Here is a 17,528-nt window from a genome sequence, read left to right on the forward strand (position 1 = left end):
AAAAGATATAACTTCTAATTCCTCCATAATTCGATCGGGTACCTGATTATATAATTTATTCATTTATATTTTAAGAAAAGTAATATGGCAATATTAATCATATACGTGATCCAATCAATCAGTTTAAAGTGTAAACAAGGCAATAAAGATAGTATCAATAAATAAATAAAATCTCTGGAAATATCTGCATTTAGTTGTAATTTAATGAATATAATATTAAACCCTAAATTTCATTATCAAGCTTATTGTCCAATGATTTTACATTTCATGATAAAAATACTGTTAATCATTTATATATCACGTGTTTTTCGCGTTAATACCCGAGAAGAGTCGATCGCGAATTCAAATCCTTGGCGATTATTTGTACGATAATAACACATTTACATACCAAGCTATCGGTTACCTATATAGGAGTCTTGTGGAGTCCATGATCACGAAATCATGTATTCGCGAATATGTTAAAAGAAGAAAGTTCGCGAAATTCAGTACTCGCGAAATCTACGTGATTTACAGTAACTGATATCCCATTACAGAGTTCGCTAAGTAAGATTCTACTACCATGTATATTAATTGATGTCAACACCCAAAATATTACCGCAATAAGTTAATACTATATGAAGCTGTGTCGTTAATCCAGTAACGATGGCTTGAATCGGAAACAATTTGTCGGAGGTATGTGGATGCTCGACCTGCCCGTATTCAGACTCGTAATTGCTGTAATTATGCAACAATTGGGGCCAGATTGAGACCGGGTAATCGATTTCGGTGTTCGTTTCTCTGCTGATGTCAGTTTCAGCAGCATCGTATCTGAGTGATTGTATGGAGACTTATACAGTGCATGTGAAGATACTGACAGTTCATGTCAGCGAACCTAGTTCGGTGGTTACTGGTGACAAGATACAGTTCGCTCATTCCGTAAATGTAGAACAAACAATATAACACGATACAATGTCAGCAAGTGAGATAATAAGCATTATTGAGATAATTTTGATAAAAATCAAATTAATATCAAGTTATATGTAATTTGTTTATGAGATTATGCCGTGTAATTAGAAGAGGGCAGTGAGTACTCTTTCGGTTCAGTGTAAAGTGCAACCGTATAGATATAGTAATATCTGGTTCTGTGTTTCAAAAATGTATAACGTCTAGTGTTGCTTGACAACTCTACCCGGTAAGTATGGTAGGATAATTCCGCACTGTTTTAGCTTAATCTCGGAAACGCTCTGATATTTTATCACGCGTGAAATAATTCATTTGGACATACATTTTTAATGTAACATAAAAAAGGTCCTCCACATTTCAGGTTTCATGCCGTGCATTATTTATCAGGCCTAAAGAATATCAAATTAACCAGTACAACAGCGAACAATTACAAGTTTCGTTATCCTATGGTAGATCATTAGTACGTGTCATACGAAAATAAGACATACGAATACTAATGTACTACCAACAGGTTTTTGTCTAAATGAAAATGGAAATCAAACATGTGGAATATATAAGAGAAAACGAGTTCAATGTAATATCAATAGCCAGTTACAAGAGTAATCACACATTTGTCATTATCTATACTAAGTTACGGATGAATGAATGAGAGGAATGGCCGATACAAATATGACACGGTATAATGATTCATCAAAAGTAAACGTTCATGGTATATATACTTATATATAGTAAATAGTATAATGATTCATAAAAGTAAACGTTCATGGTATATATACTTATATATAGTAAATAGTATAAAGATTCATTAAACATATACATAAAACTTTGATGTAAATATACTTATACAGTAAACCTTGATGGTATATATACATATACAGTAAACCTTGATGGTATATATACTTATACAGTAAACCTTGATGGTATATATACTTATACAGTAGACCTTGATGGTATATATACTTATACAGTAAACCTTGATGGTATATATACTTATACAGTAAACCTTGATGTTATATATACTTATATAGTAAACCTTGATGGTATATATACTTATACAGTAGACCTTGATGGTATATATACTTATACAGTAAACCTTGATGGTATATATACTTATACAGTAAACCTTGATGGTATATATACTTATACAGTAGACCTTGATGGTATATATACTTATACAGTAGACCTTGATGGTATATATACATATACAGTAAACCTTGATGGTATATATACTTATACAGTAGACCTTGATGGTATATATACTTATACAGTAAACCTTGATGGTATATATACTTATACAGTAAACCTTGATGGTATATATACTTATACAGTAGACCTTGATGGTATATATACATATACAGTAGACCTTGATGGTATATATACTTATACAGTAGACCTTGATGGTATATATACTTATACAGTAAACCTTGATGGTATATATACTTATACAGTAAACCTTGATGGTATATATACTTATACAGTAGACCTTGATGGTATATATACTTATACAGTAGACCTTGATGGTATATATACATATACAGTAAACCTTGATGGTATATATACTTATACAGTAGACCTTGATGGTATATATACATATACAGTAAACCTTGATGGTATATATACTTATACAGTAAACCTTGATGGTATATATACTTATACAGTAAACCTTGATGGTATATATACTTATACAGTAAACCTTGATGGTATATATACTTATACAGTAGACCTTGATGGTATATATACATATACGGTAGACCTTGATGGTATATATACTTATACAGTAGACCTTGATGGTATATATACTTATACAGTAAACCTTGATGGTATATATACTTATACAGTAAACCTTGATGGTATATATACTTATACAGTAGACCTTGATGGTATATATACTTATATAGTAAACCTTGATGGTATATATACATATACAGTAAACCTTGATGTTATATATACTTATACAGTAGACCTTGATGTTAAATATACTTATATAGTAAACCTTGATGGTATATATACTTATACAGTAAACCTTGATGGTATATATACTTATACAGTAAACCTTGATGTTAAATATACTTATATAGTAAACCTTGATGGTATATATACATATACAGTAAACCTTGATGGTATATATACTTATACAGTAAACCTTGATGTTAAATATACTTATACAGTAAACCTTGATGGTATATATACATATACAGTAAACCTTGATGGTATATATACTTATACAGTAAACCTTGATGTTAAATATACTTATATAGTAAACCTTGATGGTATATATACTTATACAGTAAACCTTGATGGTATATATACATATACAGTAAACCTTGATGTTATATATACTTATATAGTAAACCTTGATGGTATATATACTTATATAGTAAACCTTGATGGTATATATACTTATACAGTAAACCTTGATGGTATATATACTTATACAGTAAACCTTGATGATATATATACTTATACAGTAACCTTGATGGTATGTATACATATACAGTAAACCTTGATGGTATATATACTTATACAGTAGACCTTAATGGTATATATACTTATACAGTAGACCTTAATGGTATATATACTTATACAGTAAACCTTGATGGTATATATACTTATACCGTAAACCTTGATGGTATATATACTTATACAGTAAACCTTGATGATATATATACTTATACAGTAAACCTTGATGGTATATATACTTATACAGTAAACCTTGATGATATATATACTTATACAGTAAACCTTGATGATATATATACTTATACAGTAACCTTGATGGTATGTATACATATACAGTAAACCTTGATGGTATATATACTTACACAGTTAACCTTGATGATATATATACTTATACAGTAGACCTTGGTGGTATATATACTTATACATTAAACCTTGATGGTATATATACTTATACAGTAAACCTTGATGGTATATATACTGAAACAGTAACTTTGATGGTATATATACTTATACAGTAAACCTTGATGGTATATATACTTATACAGTAAACCTTGATGGTATATATACTGAAACAGTAAACCTTGATGGTATATATACTTATACAGTAAACCTTGATGGTATATATACTTATACAGTAGACCTTGATGTTATATATACTTATACAGTAAACCTTGATGGTATATATACTTATACAGTAAACCTTGATGGTATATATACTTATACAGTAGACCTTGATGGTATATATACTTATACAGTAAACCTTGATGGTATATATACTTATACAGTAGACCTTGATGTTATATATACTTATACAGTAAACCTTGATGGTATATATACTTATACAGTAAACCTTGATGGTATATATACTTATACAGTAGACCTTGATGATATATATACTTATACAGTAAACCTTGATGGTATATATACTTATACAGTAAACCTTGATGGTATATATACTTATACAGTAAACCTTGATGGTATATATACTTAATACAGTAAACCTTGATGGTATATATATATTTATACAGTAAACCTTGATGGTATGTATACTTATACAGTAAACCTTGATGGTATATATACTTATACAGTAGACCTTGATGGTATATATACTTATACAGTAAACCTTGATGGTATATATACTTATACAGTAAACCTTGATGGTATATATACTTATACAGTAAACCCTGATGGTATATATACTTATACAGTAGACCTTGATGGTATATATACTTATACAGTAAACCTTGATGGTATATATACTTATACAGTAAACCTTGATGTTATATATACTTATACAGTAAACCTTGATGGTATATATACTTATACAGTAAACCTTGATGGTATATATACTTATACAGTAAACCTTGATGGTATATATACTTATACAGTAAACCTTGATGGTATGTATACTTATATAGTAAACCATGATGGTATGTATACATATACAGTAAACCTTGATGGTATATATACTTATACAGTAAACCTTGATGGTATATATACTTATATAGTAAACCTTGATGGTATGTATACTTATACAGTAAACCTTGATGGTATATATACTTATACAGTAAACCTTGATGGTATATATACTTATACAGTAAACCTTGATGTTATATATACTTATACAGTAGACCTTGATGGTATATATACTTAATACAGTAAACCTTGATGGTATATATATATTTATACAGTAAACCTTGATGGTATGTATACTTATACAGTAAACCTTGATGGTATATATACTTATACAGTAAACCTTGATAGTATATATACTTATACAGTAAACCTTGATGGTATATATACTTAATACAGTAAACCGTGATGGTATATATACTGATACAGTAAACCTTGATGGTATATATACTTATACAGTAAACCGTGATGGTATATATACTTATACAGTAAACCGTGATGGTATATATACTTAAACAGTAAACCTTGATGGTATATATACTTATACAGTAAACCTTGATGGTATATATACTGATACAGTAAACCGTGATGGTATATATACTTAAACATAAGAGTTTGATGATTCATAATGGTAGTTATTGAAACAAAGAAAGCAGAATAATTACGAAAATTATTGTATATATATATATATAGGAGAGAGTATACCATTGGTAATCACAGAGTTAAATTGTATTAAAGCAAACGTGTGGAAAAGGAGTGAAAAAAGCAAGTATTTGATATAAAGAATGAATGAGAGAAAAGAAAATATAAATATATATAAGTTATGTGGAGACATGATGGGACTATGATGTTGTAGACAGACAATGATGTTTAGACTGTAAATACTATATAACATACAGGATAATTTTTTGACTGTCTATAATATTAACTTTACCCATATCACGGCCCCATCCTGTTTGATGTGAAATGTTATGATATTAAATTATTCATAGTTTATTTATTGACAGTTCGTTGGTTTCTCGTTCTAACATATAAACAAACACTATATTATCTATACATACACACACATATATATATGTGTGTTTATACTATATATAGTATATACAGTGAAAAGTGCATTAGCAAAGTGCAAGTGAATTTCTAGATAACACTTTATACATTTCTTATATGACTACAGTGTTGCTCTTGACTTTCATCTCCGAACGTGAGAGTCTTAATGGGTTACATGCTTAGTTCGTATAACCCAATCAAGTTCACGCGCCGCTGACTCAAATACTTTATATTTGTCCATAAAAAACTCAAACCGATATCTGATTTTCTTAAATGGAAAATGTATGCAACATCCAAGTTTGAGTATGTAATCTGTATGGCGTTAAAGAAGGCTCCACACCGAACAAACAAGTGGTATATTAACAACACAATGAAGTGATTTGACGAGTGTTCAACTACTTATTCAGTGTAAATGAGACGGAGTTGAATTGATAAAAGATTAATGATGTTTGTAATCTAATAACAACTGACAATATTATTATAGATGGTTATTAAACAAATATATTGGTGTCGCCATATGTAAATTGTTACACCCGATATTACAGTGTGTTTGGGCATATCAACATTATCTGATTTCAGTAAATATCTTACTGTAAATGCTATTATTACGACGTTAAATCTTGCAGTGGCTTTTGACATGTCACATATTGTACGTGGCGATTATATTCAATACAGGAGGATCATACTGTAAATATTGTTGTGACCCTAAATATTTCGGTGACACATTTATTTTCTGTAGGCAACTATTTCATTCAATACATTATAAGTTGTTCTGGATACCTTCTCCCTTATATAAACCAGGTGTTGTATAAACAAGCTGAATTCTGTTTTCATTTCTAAATTAATTATGGAGAATAATGATACAGTATTCTTAATACTTGTGCGCCACTAGCAAATTTACACAATGGTAGTGATTACGCTTGACTTACCGTCAAACATGCACATGTCTGTGTAGGAATACATAAACGGGGCATATCATCAATATGTATTGTATCTATGAAAGCATAAACGTTATTGATATCCTTGCTATTTATTCCTCTTACAAAGAACGATAAATACTGTGCTATTATTTCTTAACATAATCAATTGGGTTTATGACCTGTGTTCGTCTGGATTGTGTCCACAGCTACAATGGGTGAAATCCATGGTTTAGTCGGTGTGTAAAACATAGTACAATGGCTGACCCATTGAAGTATACAAACTGGGTCAAACCTATATCGGTTCTATATAATCCGGCATTAGGGGAATTCCAGTCATACGATTTGAATAACAAATATAAGATACATTATAAACTTACACACGAGACAGATAATACAATGGTTGTACATGTATAAATAGAACCATCAGCCCTACAGTGAACTTTATATAAACGAATAATTCAAATCCCTCATTGGGATTATTATCATTTTATCTATATAGTGGTATAAAAGAGTAACATGATAGGTTAAGGTAACAGGTCCTAATGCATAAACAAATAAAATGTAATGAATATTAATCAGAATCATCTTGTAAAACAGGATGCTGAGGTACAATTTGTCTAATTCTTTGAGGGTGTTCCTGATGGTGTGAGAGAATACCAATTCCATAAACAGTTAAGTTACATGTGTCCTAATAAAAGAATTAAATGCAAATCAACAATTATGGATAGTTTTGCAGAAACAAATAATTCACTGATATATGAAAAGGAAATTATAGAAAATACAAAATGTCACGCTGGAGACATAATTAGGCAAAGAATCACGAATATAGTTATAACTACTGAACGTACCGAATACCAAGGGACAAATAAATCAAAGGGAAATGCGCTAAGGACCATTTGGCAAGTGAAAACATGATAAATGATGGTCGAACGCTTGAGCGATGTAACAAAGAGTTGACGTTTATGTGAATTAACAAACTTGACACATTATGTTGATTTTGCATAAATATATATACACAATCATGTGGCAATTTAACGTTGAAATTAAACTAATTTATATTTAATCAGGATATGTAAATATGTAGTATAAGTTTGTATACTTAAAGATGAAATATAAGACGATATATTTTATGTTTATCAAAAATGGACCTGGGCGTTAAAAAGCAATCCAAAATTAATTTTGTCCTCATTTTGTTTGTCATTGAGATATAATGCGCTTTTTCCACCTTTACAAAGCTATAAAATAGATATCATCAGGTGTTCGCGATACCAATGATAAGCCTTGGAGAAATGTACCTCCCATGTGTATACCTGATTTCTTAGATTATCGTTTTCCTCCGAGTTATATCTTAAAGATCATCGCGTGATTTCTCGCCATCCGAGCCTAGCAGACGATCAGTCGAGATGGCGCCATTTAAATCGGGATCAATCTAGGAGTTGTCTCTTCTCGCTCTGCCAAGGTTAGGAACACCACGACTAAGGTGTACATTCTGGTATATAAACACCACGACTCAGGTGTACATTCTGGTATATAAACACCACGACTAAGGTGTACATTCTGGTATATAAACACCACGACTAAGGTGTACATTCTGGTATATAAACACCACGACTAAGGTGTACATTCTGGTATATAAACACCACGACTAAGGTGTACATTCTGGTATATAAACACCACGACTAAGGTGTAAATTCTGGTATATAAACACCACGACTAAGGTGTACATTCTGGTATATAAACACCACGACTAAGGTGTACATTCTGGTATATAAACACCACGACTAAGGTGTACATTCTGGTATATAAACACCACGACTAAGGTGTACATTCTGGTATATAAACACCACGACTAAGGTGTACATTCTGGTATATAAACACCACGACTAAGGTGTACATTCTGGTATATAAACACCACGACTCAGGTGTACATTCTGGTATATAAACACCACGACTAAGGTGTACATTCTGGTATATAAAACACTTTTGAGACGCGAGAAAGCTGCTCCTATAACCTTTACGGATGTCTTACTGCTTCACGTATAAAGTGAAATAAACTAAAATAGCAGAAATACTGACACATTTGAAGTTGCCGAAACAGACATACCTAGACATCTCGCAGCGTATTGACATACTAAAATCCTCATGTGATTATGTATTGATATAGTTTTCACCTGATGTTACATTCTCTAACTCTTAAATTTGAGATCGCAAATAAAAAAGGTGTGTTGTGTATTTCCTTATTGGTTCATTTCATTGAGTTTTCATAAATATCAAACAATATTATTCATATAATTTGAAACACTACGCCTAAACATGAATATATGTATATAGGTAATATGTTCTGTAGGAGCTTTTAGCAGATATCCTAATTTCTGCCGGTTAAATCTTTAGGGTATTTTGTCTGTGTGATGATGCATATTGTCTACAAATTGTTTCATGTGATCGGCTGTGTATGATACAACAGCAATCACTACAAAGAAACAGTGCTGTCCAATAGTCTTGTTATTAGCAGCAATTCTCTAGCTTCTTCATCTCCGTCATATCCTGGCATCGCCAGCCACTGTGGCCGCCCGAACGAGTCTGATTGGGTGATTGAGACAGCTTTTCTAGAAGAGAATCAATTGCGGGTTTCATATGTCGCTCTCGACGACGATAATTAATAGATGATAAAACAAAGATTGATTCTGACATCGTTAGGACCAGAGAGCTGTAATTATGGCGTTAGGTCTAACGATAGGGGACGGGATTCAGTCGACATCCTCTTAATTCTTAAACTTGTAGGCGGAAACAAGCTTCCCGATGATTTTGATTTCCAACATGGCGACCGCATGTGTCTAACGCATTAAACACTTAAAGGATAATTTGTGCGGATTTATTGCAATATTAAAGCCCAAATAAAGTAATGAAAATCGATCTATTGATAAGGCGGAATAAGGTCGAAATAAGACAATAATGTACCGATATAACTTGTGACGACACCTGCGCTGTCAGCTTGCTGTTGAATAATTATATACATTAGTGTATCATTATGTTATATCCTTGTAAACGAAAATAAAATTAAAATAAACGTAACGCGGTTGTTTATGTCCCTGAAATGCATCAGAAATTTTATTGTGTGACTACCGTTTAATATGGATTTTAAAACAAATAGTGTACATAAAAGTGATCGTTCGACAAATTGATCGCTCATTCCATACCAAGCGCTTTCCTTGTTACAGCCATAGAAAATCTTATAGGAAGAATTGAATTATCGTGGGTACAGTCCGTACTCCATAGCATAGTTTTAAAATGGGGATACATTTTATAGGAAAGTTTATGCTGGGTAGAGTCCAGAGCAAGGCTTATGCTAGATATGTGTCCACAACAAGCAAAGTCCATAGTAAAGTTTATCTTGGGATACAATCCCCAGCTAGGCTGCTTGAGTACTGTCCATAGCAAAGCCTATAGTGGGGTGCAGTCCATTGCAAGGCTTTAGCTGTGGTACCGTCCATAGTAAGTATTATAGTGGTTTGAATCATTTGCAGCACTTATGCTGTAAAACTGTCCATAGCAAGAATTGGTAGGGTAAGGTACCGTCCATAGCAAAGTTTATATCTGGGTATAATCCATTGCCAGAATTATGGTGGGAAAGTGTCCATAGCGATGTTTATTGTGGAAAAGTGTCTATAGCAATGTTTATGGTGGGAAAGTGTCCATAGCGATGTTTATTGTGGGAAAGTGTTCATGTCAATGTTTATAGTGGGATAGTGTCCATAGCAATGTTTATGGTGGGATAGTGTCCATGGCAATGTTATGGCGGAATAATGTCCATGGCAATGTTTATGATTGGATAGTTTCCATAGCAATGCTTATGGTGGGATAGTGTCCATAGCGATGTTTATAGTGGGATAGTGTCCATAGCAATGTTTATTGTGGGATAGTGTCCATGGCAATGTTTATAGTGGGATAGTGTCCATAGCGATGTTTATTGTGGGAAAGAGTCTATAGCAATATCTATGGCGGGATAGTGTCCATAGCAATGTTTATAGTGGGATAGTGTCCATAGCGATGTTTATTGTGGGATAGTGTCCATGGCAACGTTTATGGTGGGATAGTGTCCATAGCAATGTTTATAGTGGGATAGTGTCCATGGCAATGTTTATAGTGGGATAGTGTCCATGGCAATGTTTATGGTAGGATAGTGTCCATAGCGATGTTTTTTGTGGGATAGTGTCCATAGCGATGTTTATGGTGGGATAGTGTCCATAGCAATGTTTATAGTGGGATAGTGTCCATAGCAGTGTTTATGGTGGGATAGTGTCCATAGCAATGTTTATGGTGGGATAGTGTCCATAGCAATGTTTATGGTGGGATAGTGTCCATGGCGATGTTTATGATGGGATAGTGTCCATAGCAATGTTTATGGTGGGATAGTGTCCATAGCAATGTTTATGGTGGGATAGTGTCCATGGCAATGTTTATGGTGGGATAGTGTCCATAGCAATGTTTATGGTGGGATAGTATTTTTTGAAAATTCTCTCATTTCTGTGTACAGTTAACCACTTGTATTACATGATTATAAATTAATGATAAATACATTACATATTAATTAATAATAAAAACCATCAATGATTTTCATACTTTATTATTCATACGAAATATGATATGTCGTTAAATATAATGCACCAATATGAGAATGATAAATGACTTTATAATGATCGGACGCTACTCGACCTATGTCGGTCGTAAGTATAAATATACATATCAAAGAAAAAATATAAAAACATACAAAGAACTTTTTTTTGCGTGAAGAATAAACTATTTATGTACGAAAAGAAATTCTTCTCGTCGTGAAATATCTTCTCGTTCGTTGATACCCGACTTGCTCACTCTACTTGAAGTCAAGTATACAGCATTTTCATATGCACGAGTAATTTAATTTATCTTATAAATTTATCAACCACTAATTAGATATCGATTAGGAAGATAAGATATATGTTAAACCACGTGTGATCGGACCAAAGTTGAATTTACTTTAATTCTGGGGGCTACAAAGTGTAGTCAAGCGAATTCTTGGGGCTACAAAGTGTAGTCCAGCGAATTCTGCATGTGGATGCGAAGTGCATTTTGTCATTATGTTATTTTGAACTTAAACAGATGTCAGTTTTGGAATAAACATACTGTTTAACTTCAGAAGTTGAATGTAACTACTTAAGTATTAACATCTTATCATTACTTTCAACAAAATGTAATGGAATGTTATTGTTTGAATTACAACTCACTGTTGTCAATTTAGAATCAATTAAAAAACAATAATAACAAATTCTCATCAGTGTGCAGATCGGAATATATTGATAATAGGGACGTGTTTATGTCCGTTTGCTTCGTTATCCAAGTCCGAAAACATTGACTTACGTACACTGAAAATAGTAATGCAGACATATTTGTAATGCATTAATACTCCAATCGACAGTCAGTGATGTAGCAGTATGACTTATGTTCGTCTTACTTCGACATGCTTTCTACAGTAAATATCAACCCCTAATCCAGCTACACGGCGTCACAATAATACCAATATTATTATCAATTATATTATTGCATTATATTTTTTAGTCGCATGGCATAATACAATGTTACTTATTTCTACTATTGCTAGCATCCTGTATTTAATAATTTATATTCTATTAACAGTTCTGACATGGTAGAGAGACGAAGGTATTTTTATCAATGGCTTCTGTAAGAATGACTTACTCATTGTCTCTATTCAATTTAATCAGCAATTAATTGATACCACAATTAACTGCACAGTACCGTTAAACAAAGCAAATGATATTTTGAGGGTTAGGGATACATATGGAATGACAATGTATTCTAAAACATCTACATTTGTTAGTATTTTATGAACTATTGTAATGTGTTCTATATAAGTGTAATAATGTAACTGTAATTTTAAATGTATATTTCATTGTTGCCAATACACTTATTAATTATAGAAATACCTTATGGCCATTAGTCAAGTTGTATACATTTTATCATCCCACAATTAAACATATTTAGTTGTCAGAAATATTTTAACAAAGGAGTTTTAGGTACAATATGATATATAAATAAAAAGGGCGATGATGACATGCATATATGAACGGAAAAGATGACAAACAGATTACGCCTACTGCTATATCAGTATATCTGAAAAATTGACACAAGACATTTACCCGTTTTACATTGTAGCTATCACTACAATTTGTGTATTGTAGGACCAGTAGGATTACAAACGAAGAGATAGGTGTAGACTCACTGCTCTATGTTATATCATCATATCCTAAATGGTGCTCTCTCATAGCCATTACACTTATATATAGAGCGATTTTCTGGCTTGTATATATTATGTGTACACGTTTATAGTAAAATTGTTGTGAAATTTCCGGGCCCAGCAAAAATAGAAAAAAAAAGAAAAAAAAAAACAGCGCGTTCAAATTTCAAATTTATTCTTCAGATGAATTACATAGTGTACATAGATATGAATTATGATGTCATATATAAAACAGTTCAATAACGACGTCATAATGACACAGATTTATATATATCTTTGTTGCTACACATTATAGTATGTAAATATACTGTGGACTTTTAAAATATCAAGCATTTTTTTCATGTGAATTTTGAAAATTTATGAACTCGCCAGTATCCGTCAGTAATAAATTACCATTTACCAACAATAATATTTTCGGTTGTCTTTGTGAGTCAACCTACTGCAAAAAATGAACTTAAGTCTCTGAACTTTCACCAGGTTAACACCTATATAGTTGTTTGTGAAATGAGGCATGTCAAATATAATATAATTTGAAACAAGCTTATTGGTATACAGATTTTTTTTAAAAGAAAAGAATAGATAAAAGTGAAAAAAATCACCAAAATCATTATCAAATATTATCTCTTACAGGTTTAAGCACAGTCTTCAATAAACATGAACATACAAATTAATACGATTTCTGTGGTCATTTGAATATTCCTACGAAGACTTTGCATGCTTGGATTCGAGAAATCCCCCTAGTTATCTTACTCATATCACCTATCCACAGGTTTAAATACCCCTCCGATCATTGAGCTTGTCGAAGTACTTTAAAACTAAAATCAGTAAAAAAAATCTATGGTTGAAAAAATATCCTGGCATTTAAAGATTCTGACGTTAAATTGTCACATGTTATGCCGTAAACTCGTGGGAGAGGGGCCGAACTGTCTACCTGGCTGACAGATATGTGTTATTGCGACCTAAAATATACCTCTACTCGTCTCTCTTACCGGGCCCCACCATATCACGTATATCTGTTTTTCTTACAAGTCTTTGTTTTTGGTCAGCTAACCGTGGAGATCATTGGCCATACTACCCCGTGTGTCACAGAATAATGACATTGGGAAAGATTGAATACCTTCTCTTGTTCGCGTTCTGTCATCTAGAATAAACTATGACCCCCGCTTGTTTAAAATGGTTTAAGGCATATTTTCACCACCTCTAAATTGTATATATCATTAAGCAACCGATTAGGATTTTCCCGGTTTCGAAAATATTAAAAAAGCCAATGAGAACTTTTTCTGCTTTACAATTGCATGCTTTCTCCCATTAACTCTGTCACACAAATGGGATTTAGATTCGAAATAAATTTGAATTGATTCATCATCTTGTTTATAAATTAAAGTACGTTCATCAACAGGTAATGTAAGTAATTTTTTTTTTCTGCAGGTAGATTTCGTCGCCAGGGATGAAGCAGGTGGGACCGTGTGAAAATGTGGATTTCTGAATGAGAAATTGGCCCTAACGACAGGTGAGATCATATAGCAGGATTTCCATCATGCCATTGTTCATTGTAATGGTCATGCCCTGCCTTCAGAGTATCCTTATATTTCTCTCTCACGCAAAACATTGGAACATTTTTATTTAATTTTTACATGAACTGGATATCTGATACCTGCATGTATTCATTGAAAACGAATTGGATCGCTTTGGTGCCAAGCTTCATATTTATTTATCTATCCATATATTTTTTTTTTATAGATTTTTAGATTAAATAGTTGCACTTGTTTGCTACATTGCATGTTTCTTTTATTTAGTTTGGAAGCGACACTAAATTTCCTTCCTATCATTAGACAGACAGAGCATATACTATATCTGTCCTATTTATATGTGTTGTTTTGTATACAGATTAGGAGGTCATTTTAATAACAACCCCAATGTCTATTTTGTGTCCTAATAATGTTGTCAATACATATTCTGTGTGTACCTCCCTGATTCATGTTTTGTTTTCCTTTCAGGGAGTCCTATCGATGTACCTCCTTAATTTCTACTTTATTTTTCTGACTAGGGAGTCTAAAATTTCTGCCTTTTTAGACGCCTCCCTCAACATCTTTGTTGTTTTCCGATAAGGTAGTTTATAAGTTCAATTCAATTTAACTTTATTCCGTCAGTTTTACAACTTATTTGATAACATAGTATACAAACATTAAAGGACACAGTGACCCACTCTTACATAATTCATCAGTCATTCTACAAAATAGTACTTACTGTCTTCACATACATTTACAGTCAACAAAAATATTTTTTACAACCGTCTTAAAGAACAATAACAATTGATTTATTATTGATCTAATAAGTTGAAAATGAATATATTTTGTATTATCTATGTCCTATACGTGTATCTCGCCAATTTGTTTTTATTTTGCGATCAGAGAGTCTAAGATCTCGTGCCTAGTTAAACACCTCTCCATTTTCTTTTATTGCCTGATCGACCTTTATGTCCAGTGTTTAAATACCGCAGTGTCGTTGTCCTGCTGAACATTGCTTTGTACATAATATTTCTGGGGTTTTTTTGTTTGTTTTTTATTTTTTTGCTTTTTTGTTTTTTGTTTTTGTTTTTTTGTTTTGCCTTTTTTCGATATTTATATTAACATTGAATTCAATGTTTTTACTCGTCGTAGTTTTGCTGTTAACCCTTAAAATCTTGTTTATCTTTAAAGCTTCTTGGTGTTAAAACTAAAAGTGTTCAAATCGACATTAAAGTTTTGTTCTTATTTAACACAATTATTTTATAAATATTTCCTGTTGAAATTGATTTTCTTTACCCTGTGTTTAACACTTTATCAATAATCAGTATTTTTGTCAATTCTTTATGTCTCTGTTTATGTTTGATCTACAATGTTTACTTTTTGTGTTAATATATTGTAATTTGGTTATACGTAAAAAAATTCTTCGAAGTTTTTCATTCATTCTCAACGTATAAACTTATAAACTCAAATATTATTTTATTTCTTACAAAACAAAGGCGATCGAGTCATTAATCCATAAGTCCTTAAATGTTGTAGTCCTTTTGTTGTCTTTATGACGATGTTCTTTGTTTAAAAAAAAAAACAAGACCAAAAGTTGATACATCATATCCACAATTAATAAGTAACGGACGACTGTTTGTCTACTGTATGTAAAAATCCAATTGATTATAATATACCTATTTCACGTTGTAAGCCTGTAACAATATTTCGACCCCTTAGTCTGTATCGGGTATAACGGTCTGGTCGATTAGTGTACGACTGTTCATGCAGGGTACGACATACATTCGGAATCAATATCCGGTGTTTCTCTGAGTAAATAATGAGTAATTCGACGATTTTCTATTGATTTATCGACACCTGTACATAGAGGTTTATCTGACGGTAGAACGACCCTGATTGTCTAGCCGGCTGTACGCTCGCTCCATCCCATTATAATTATCTACAGCATTTAATACAATTACAAAACTGCATTGTCATGGAGGATATATAATATAGATATTTTATCATATTTCAATTTGTACCTATCTACGCTTTCTGCTTCGTTAGAGAACATAAACGGATATCAATCCCTTTTCTCTAATATATGTAGTTCATTATTTACGTACTGACAATACATTGTATCAACATTAAAACAAAAGTATTTCTTAGTAGACTTTCTTGACATTGGTGCCATTACAGATAATTGTATTAAGTAAAAGTCATTTAAATATTTTATGTTGCAAAATAAATTCATTGAGTGCCACAATTAAATAATAGCAGATTTTTGTAATAAACATAACAATGCAAAAATGTAGTATGAATATTCATACCAAGAATTAATTACCAGAACGAAAAAAAAACCCAATGTAAGGTTGTGATACGCTGTTTTTCACGCTCATTTAACATATCAGCACAACACCAAATGCCATAAAATGATAACAAGCCATTCTTTTATCATCTAATTACTGTATTACAAAATCTGGTAATGATAGATGTCGATGTTTCTTATGTATTTCATGATCTCTTCAATTTGGTTATGATCACATTCATCTGATCACTATTTTCTAAATGAATTTGTCAGACCGACAAACATTTCTCAAATTGCAAAAAAATGCATATAGAACTCTCTATCACCTTGATCAGCATGTCGCTCTCATGTATTCATCCGCGGTTAAGCGATTGGCGTAATAAAATATGGTTATAGTAATGTCGCACAGTCGACCAATATCGGTTTCGTTCGGTGAAGAGCGGTCTCTTGCGGTCATTAGTCTTCCATTGTGGTCCCAATTATGTTTGACTTGCATGATCAGTATCGAAGCGATGTAGGCAAACTATTAGACGCAGATTGTTTTAAACGCCGACGAGGCGAAGCGACAAGCACTCCATGCGGTTTGATTTACGTCCTATCGACAATAAATGGATAGAAAATCAGATTGTGATTTGAAAATAAAGAGAAAGGCTTATTTT

General features: G+C 32.1%; 1 long non-coding RNA gene across 1 annotated transcript in view; it reads left to right on the top strand.

Annotated features, from left to right (window-relative positions):
* LOC117341634 overlaps nucleotides 1-15,909 on the top strand; it is a 41,069-nt gene extending 25,160 nt beyond the window's left edge. Inside the window, exons 3-4 of the long non-coding RNA XR_004535682.1 lie at nucleotides 14,503-14,584; nucleotides 15,072-15,909. This is a non-coding gene — a long non-coding RNA (uncharacterized LOC117341634). The remainder of the gene's footprint in view (nucleotides 1-14,502; nucleotides 14,585-15,071) is intronic.
* Nucleotides 15,910-17,528: the final 1,619 nt, after the last annotated feature.

Source organism: Pecten maximus, chromosome 14, assembly GCF_902652985.1.
Source record: "Pecten maximus chromosome 14, xPecMax1.1, whole genome shotgun sequence".
Lineage (NCBI taxonomy): Eukaryota > Metazoa > Mollusca > Bivalvia > Pectinida > Pectinidae > Pecten > Pecten maximus.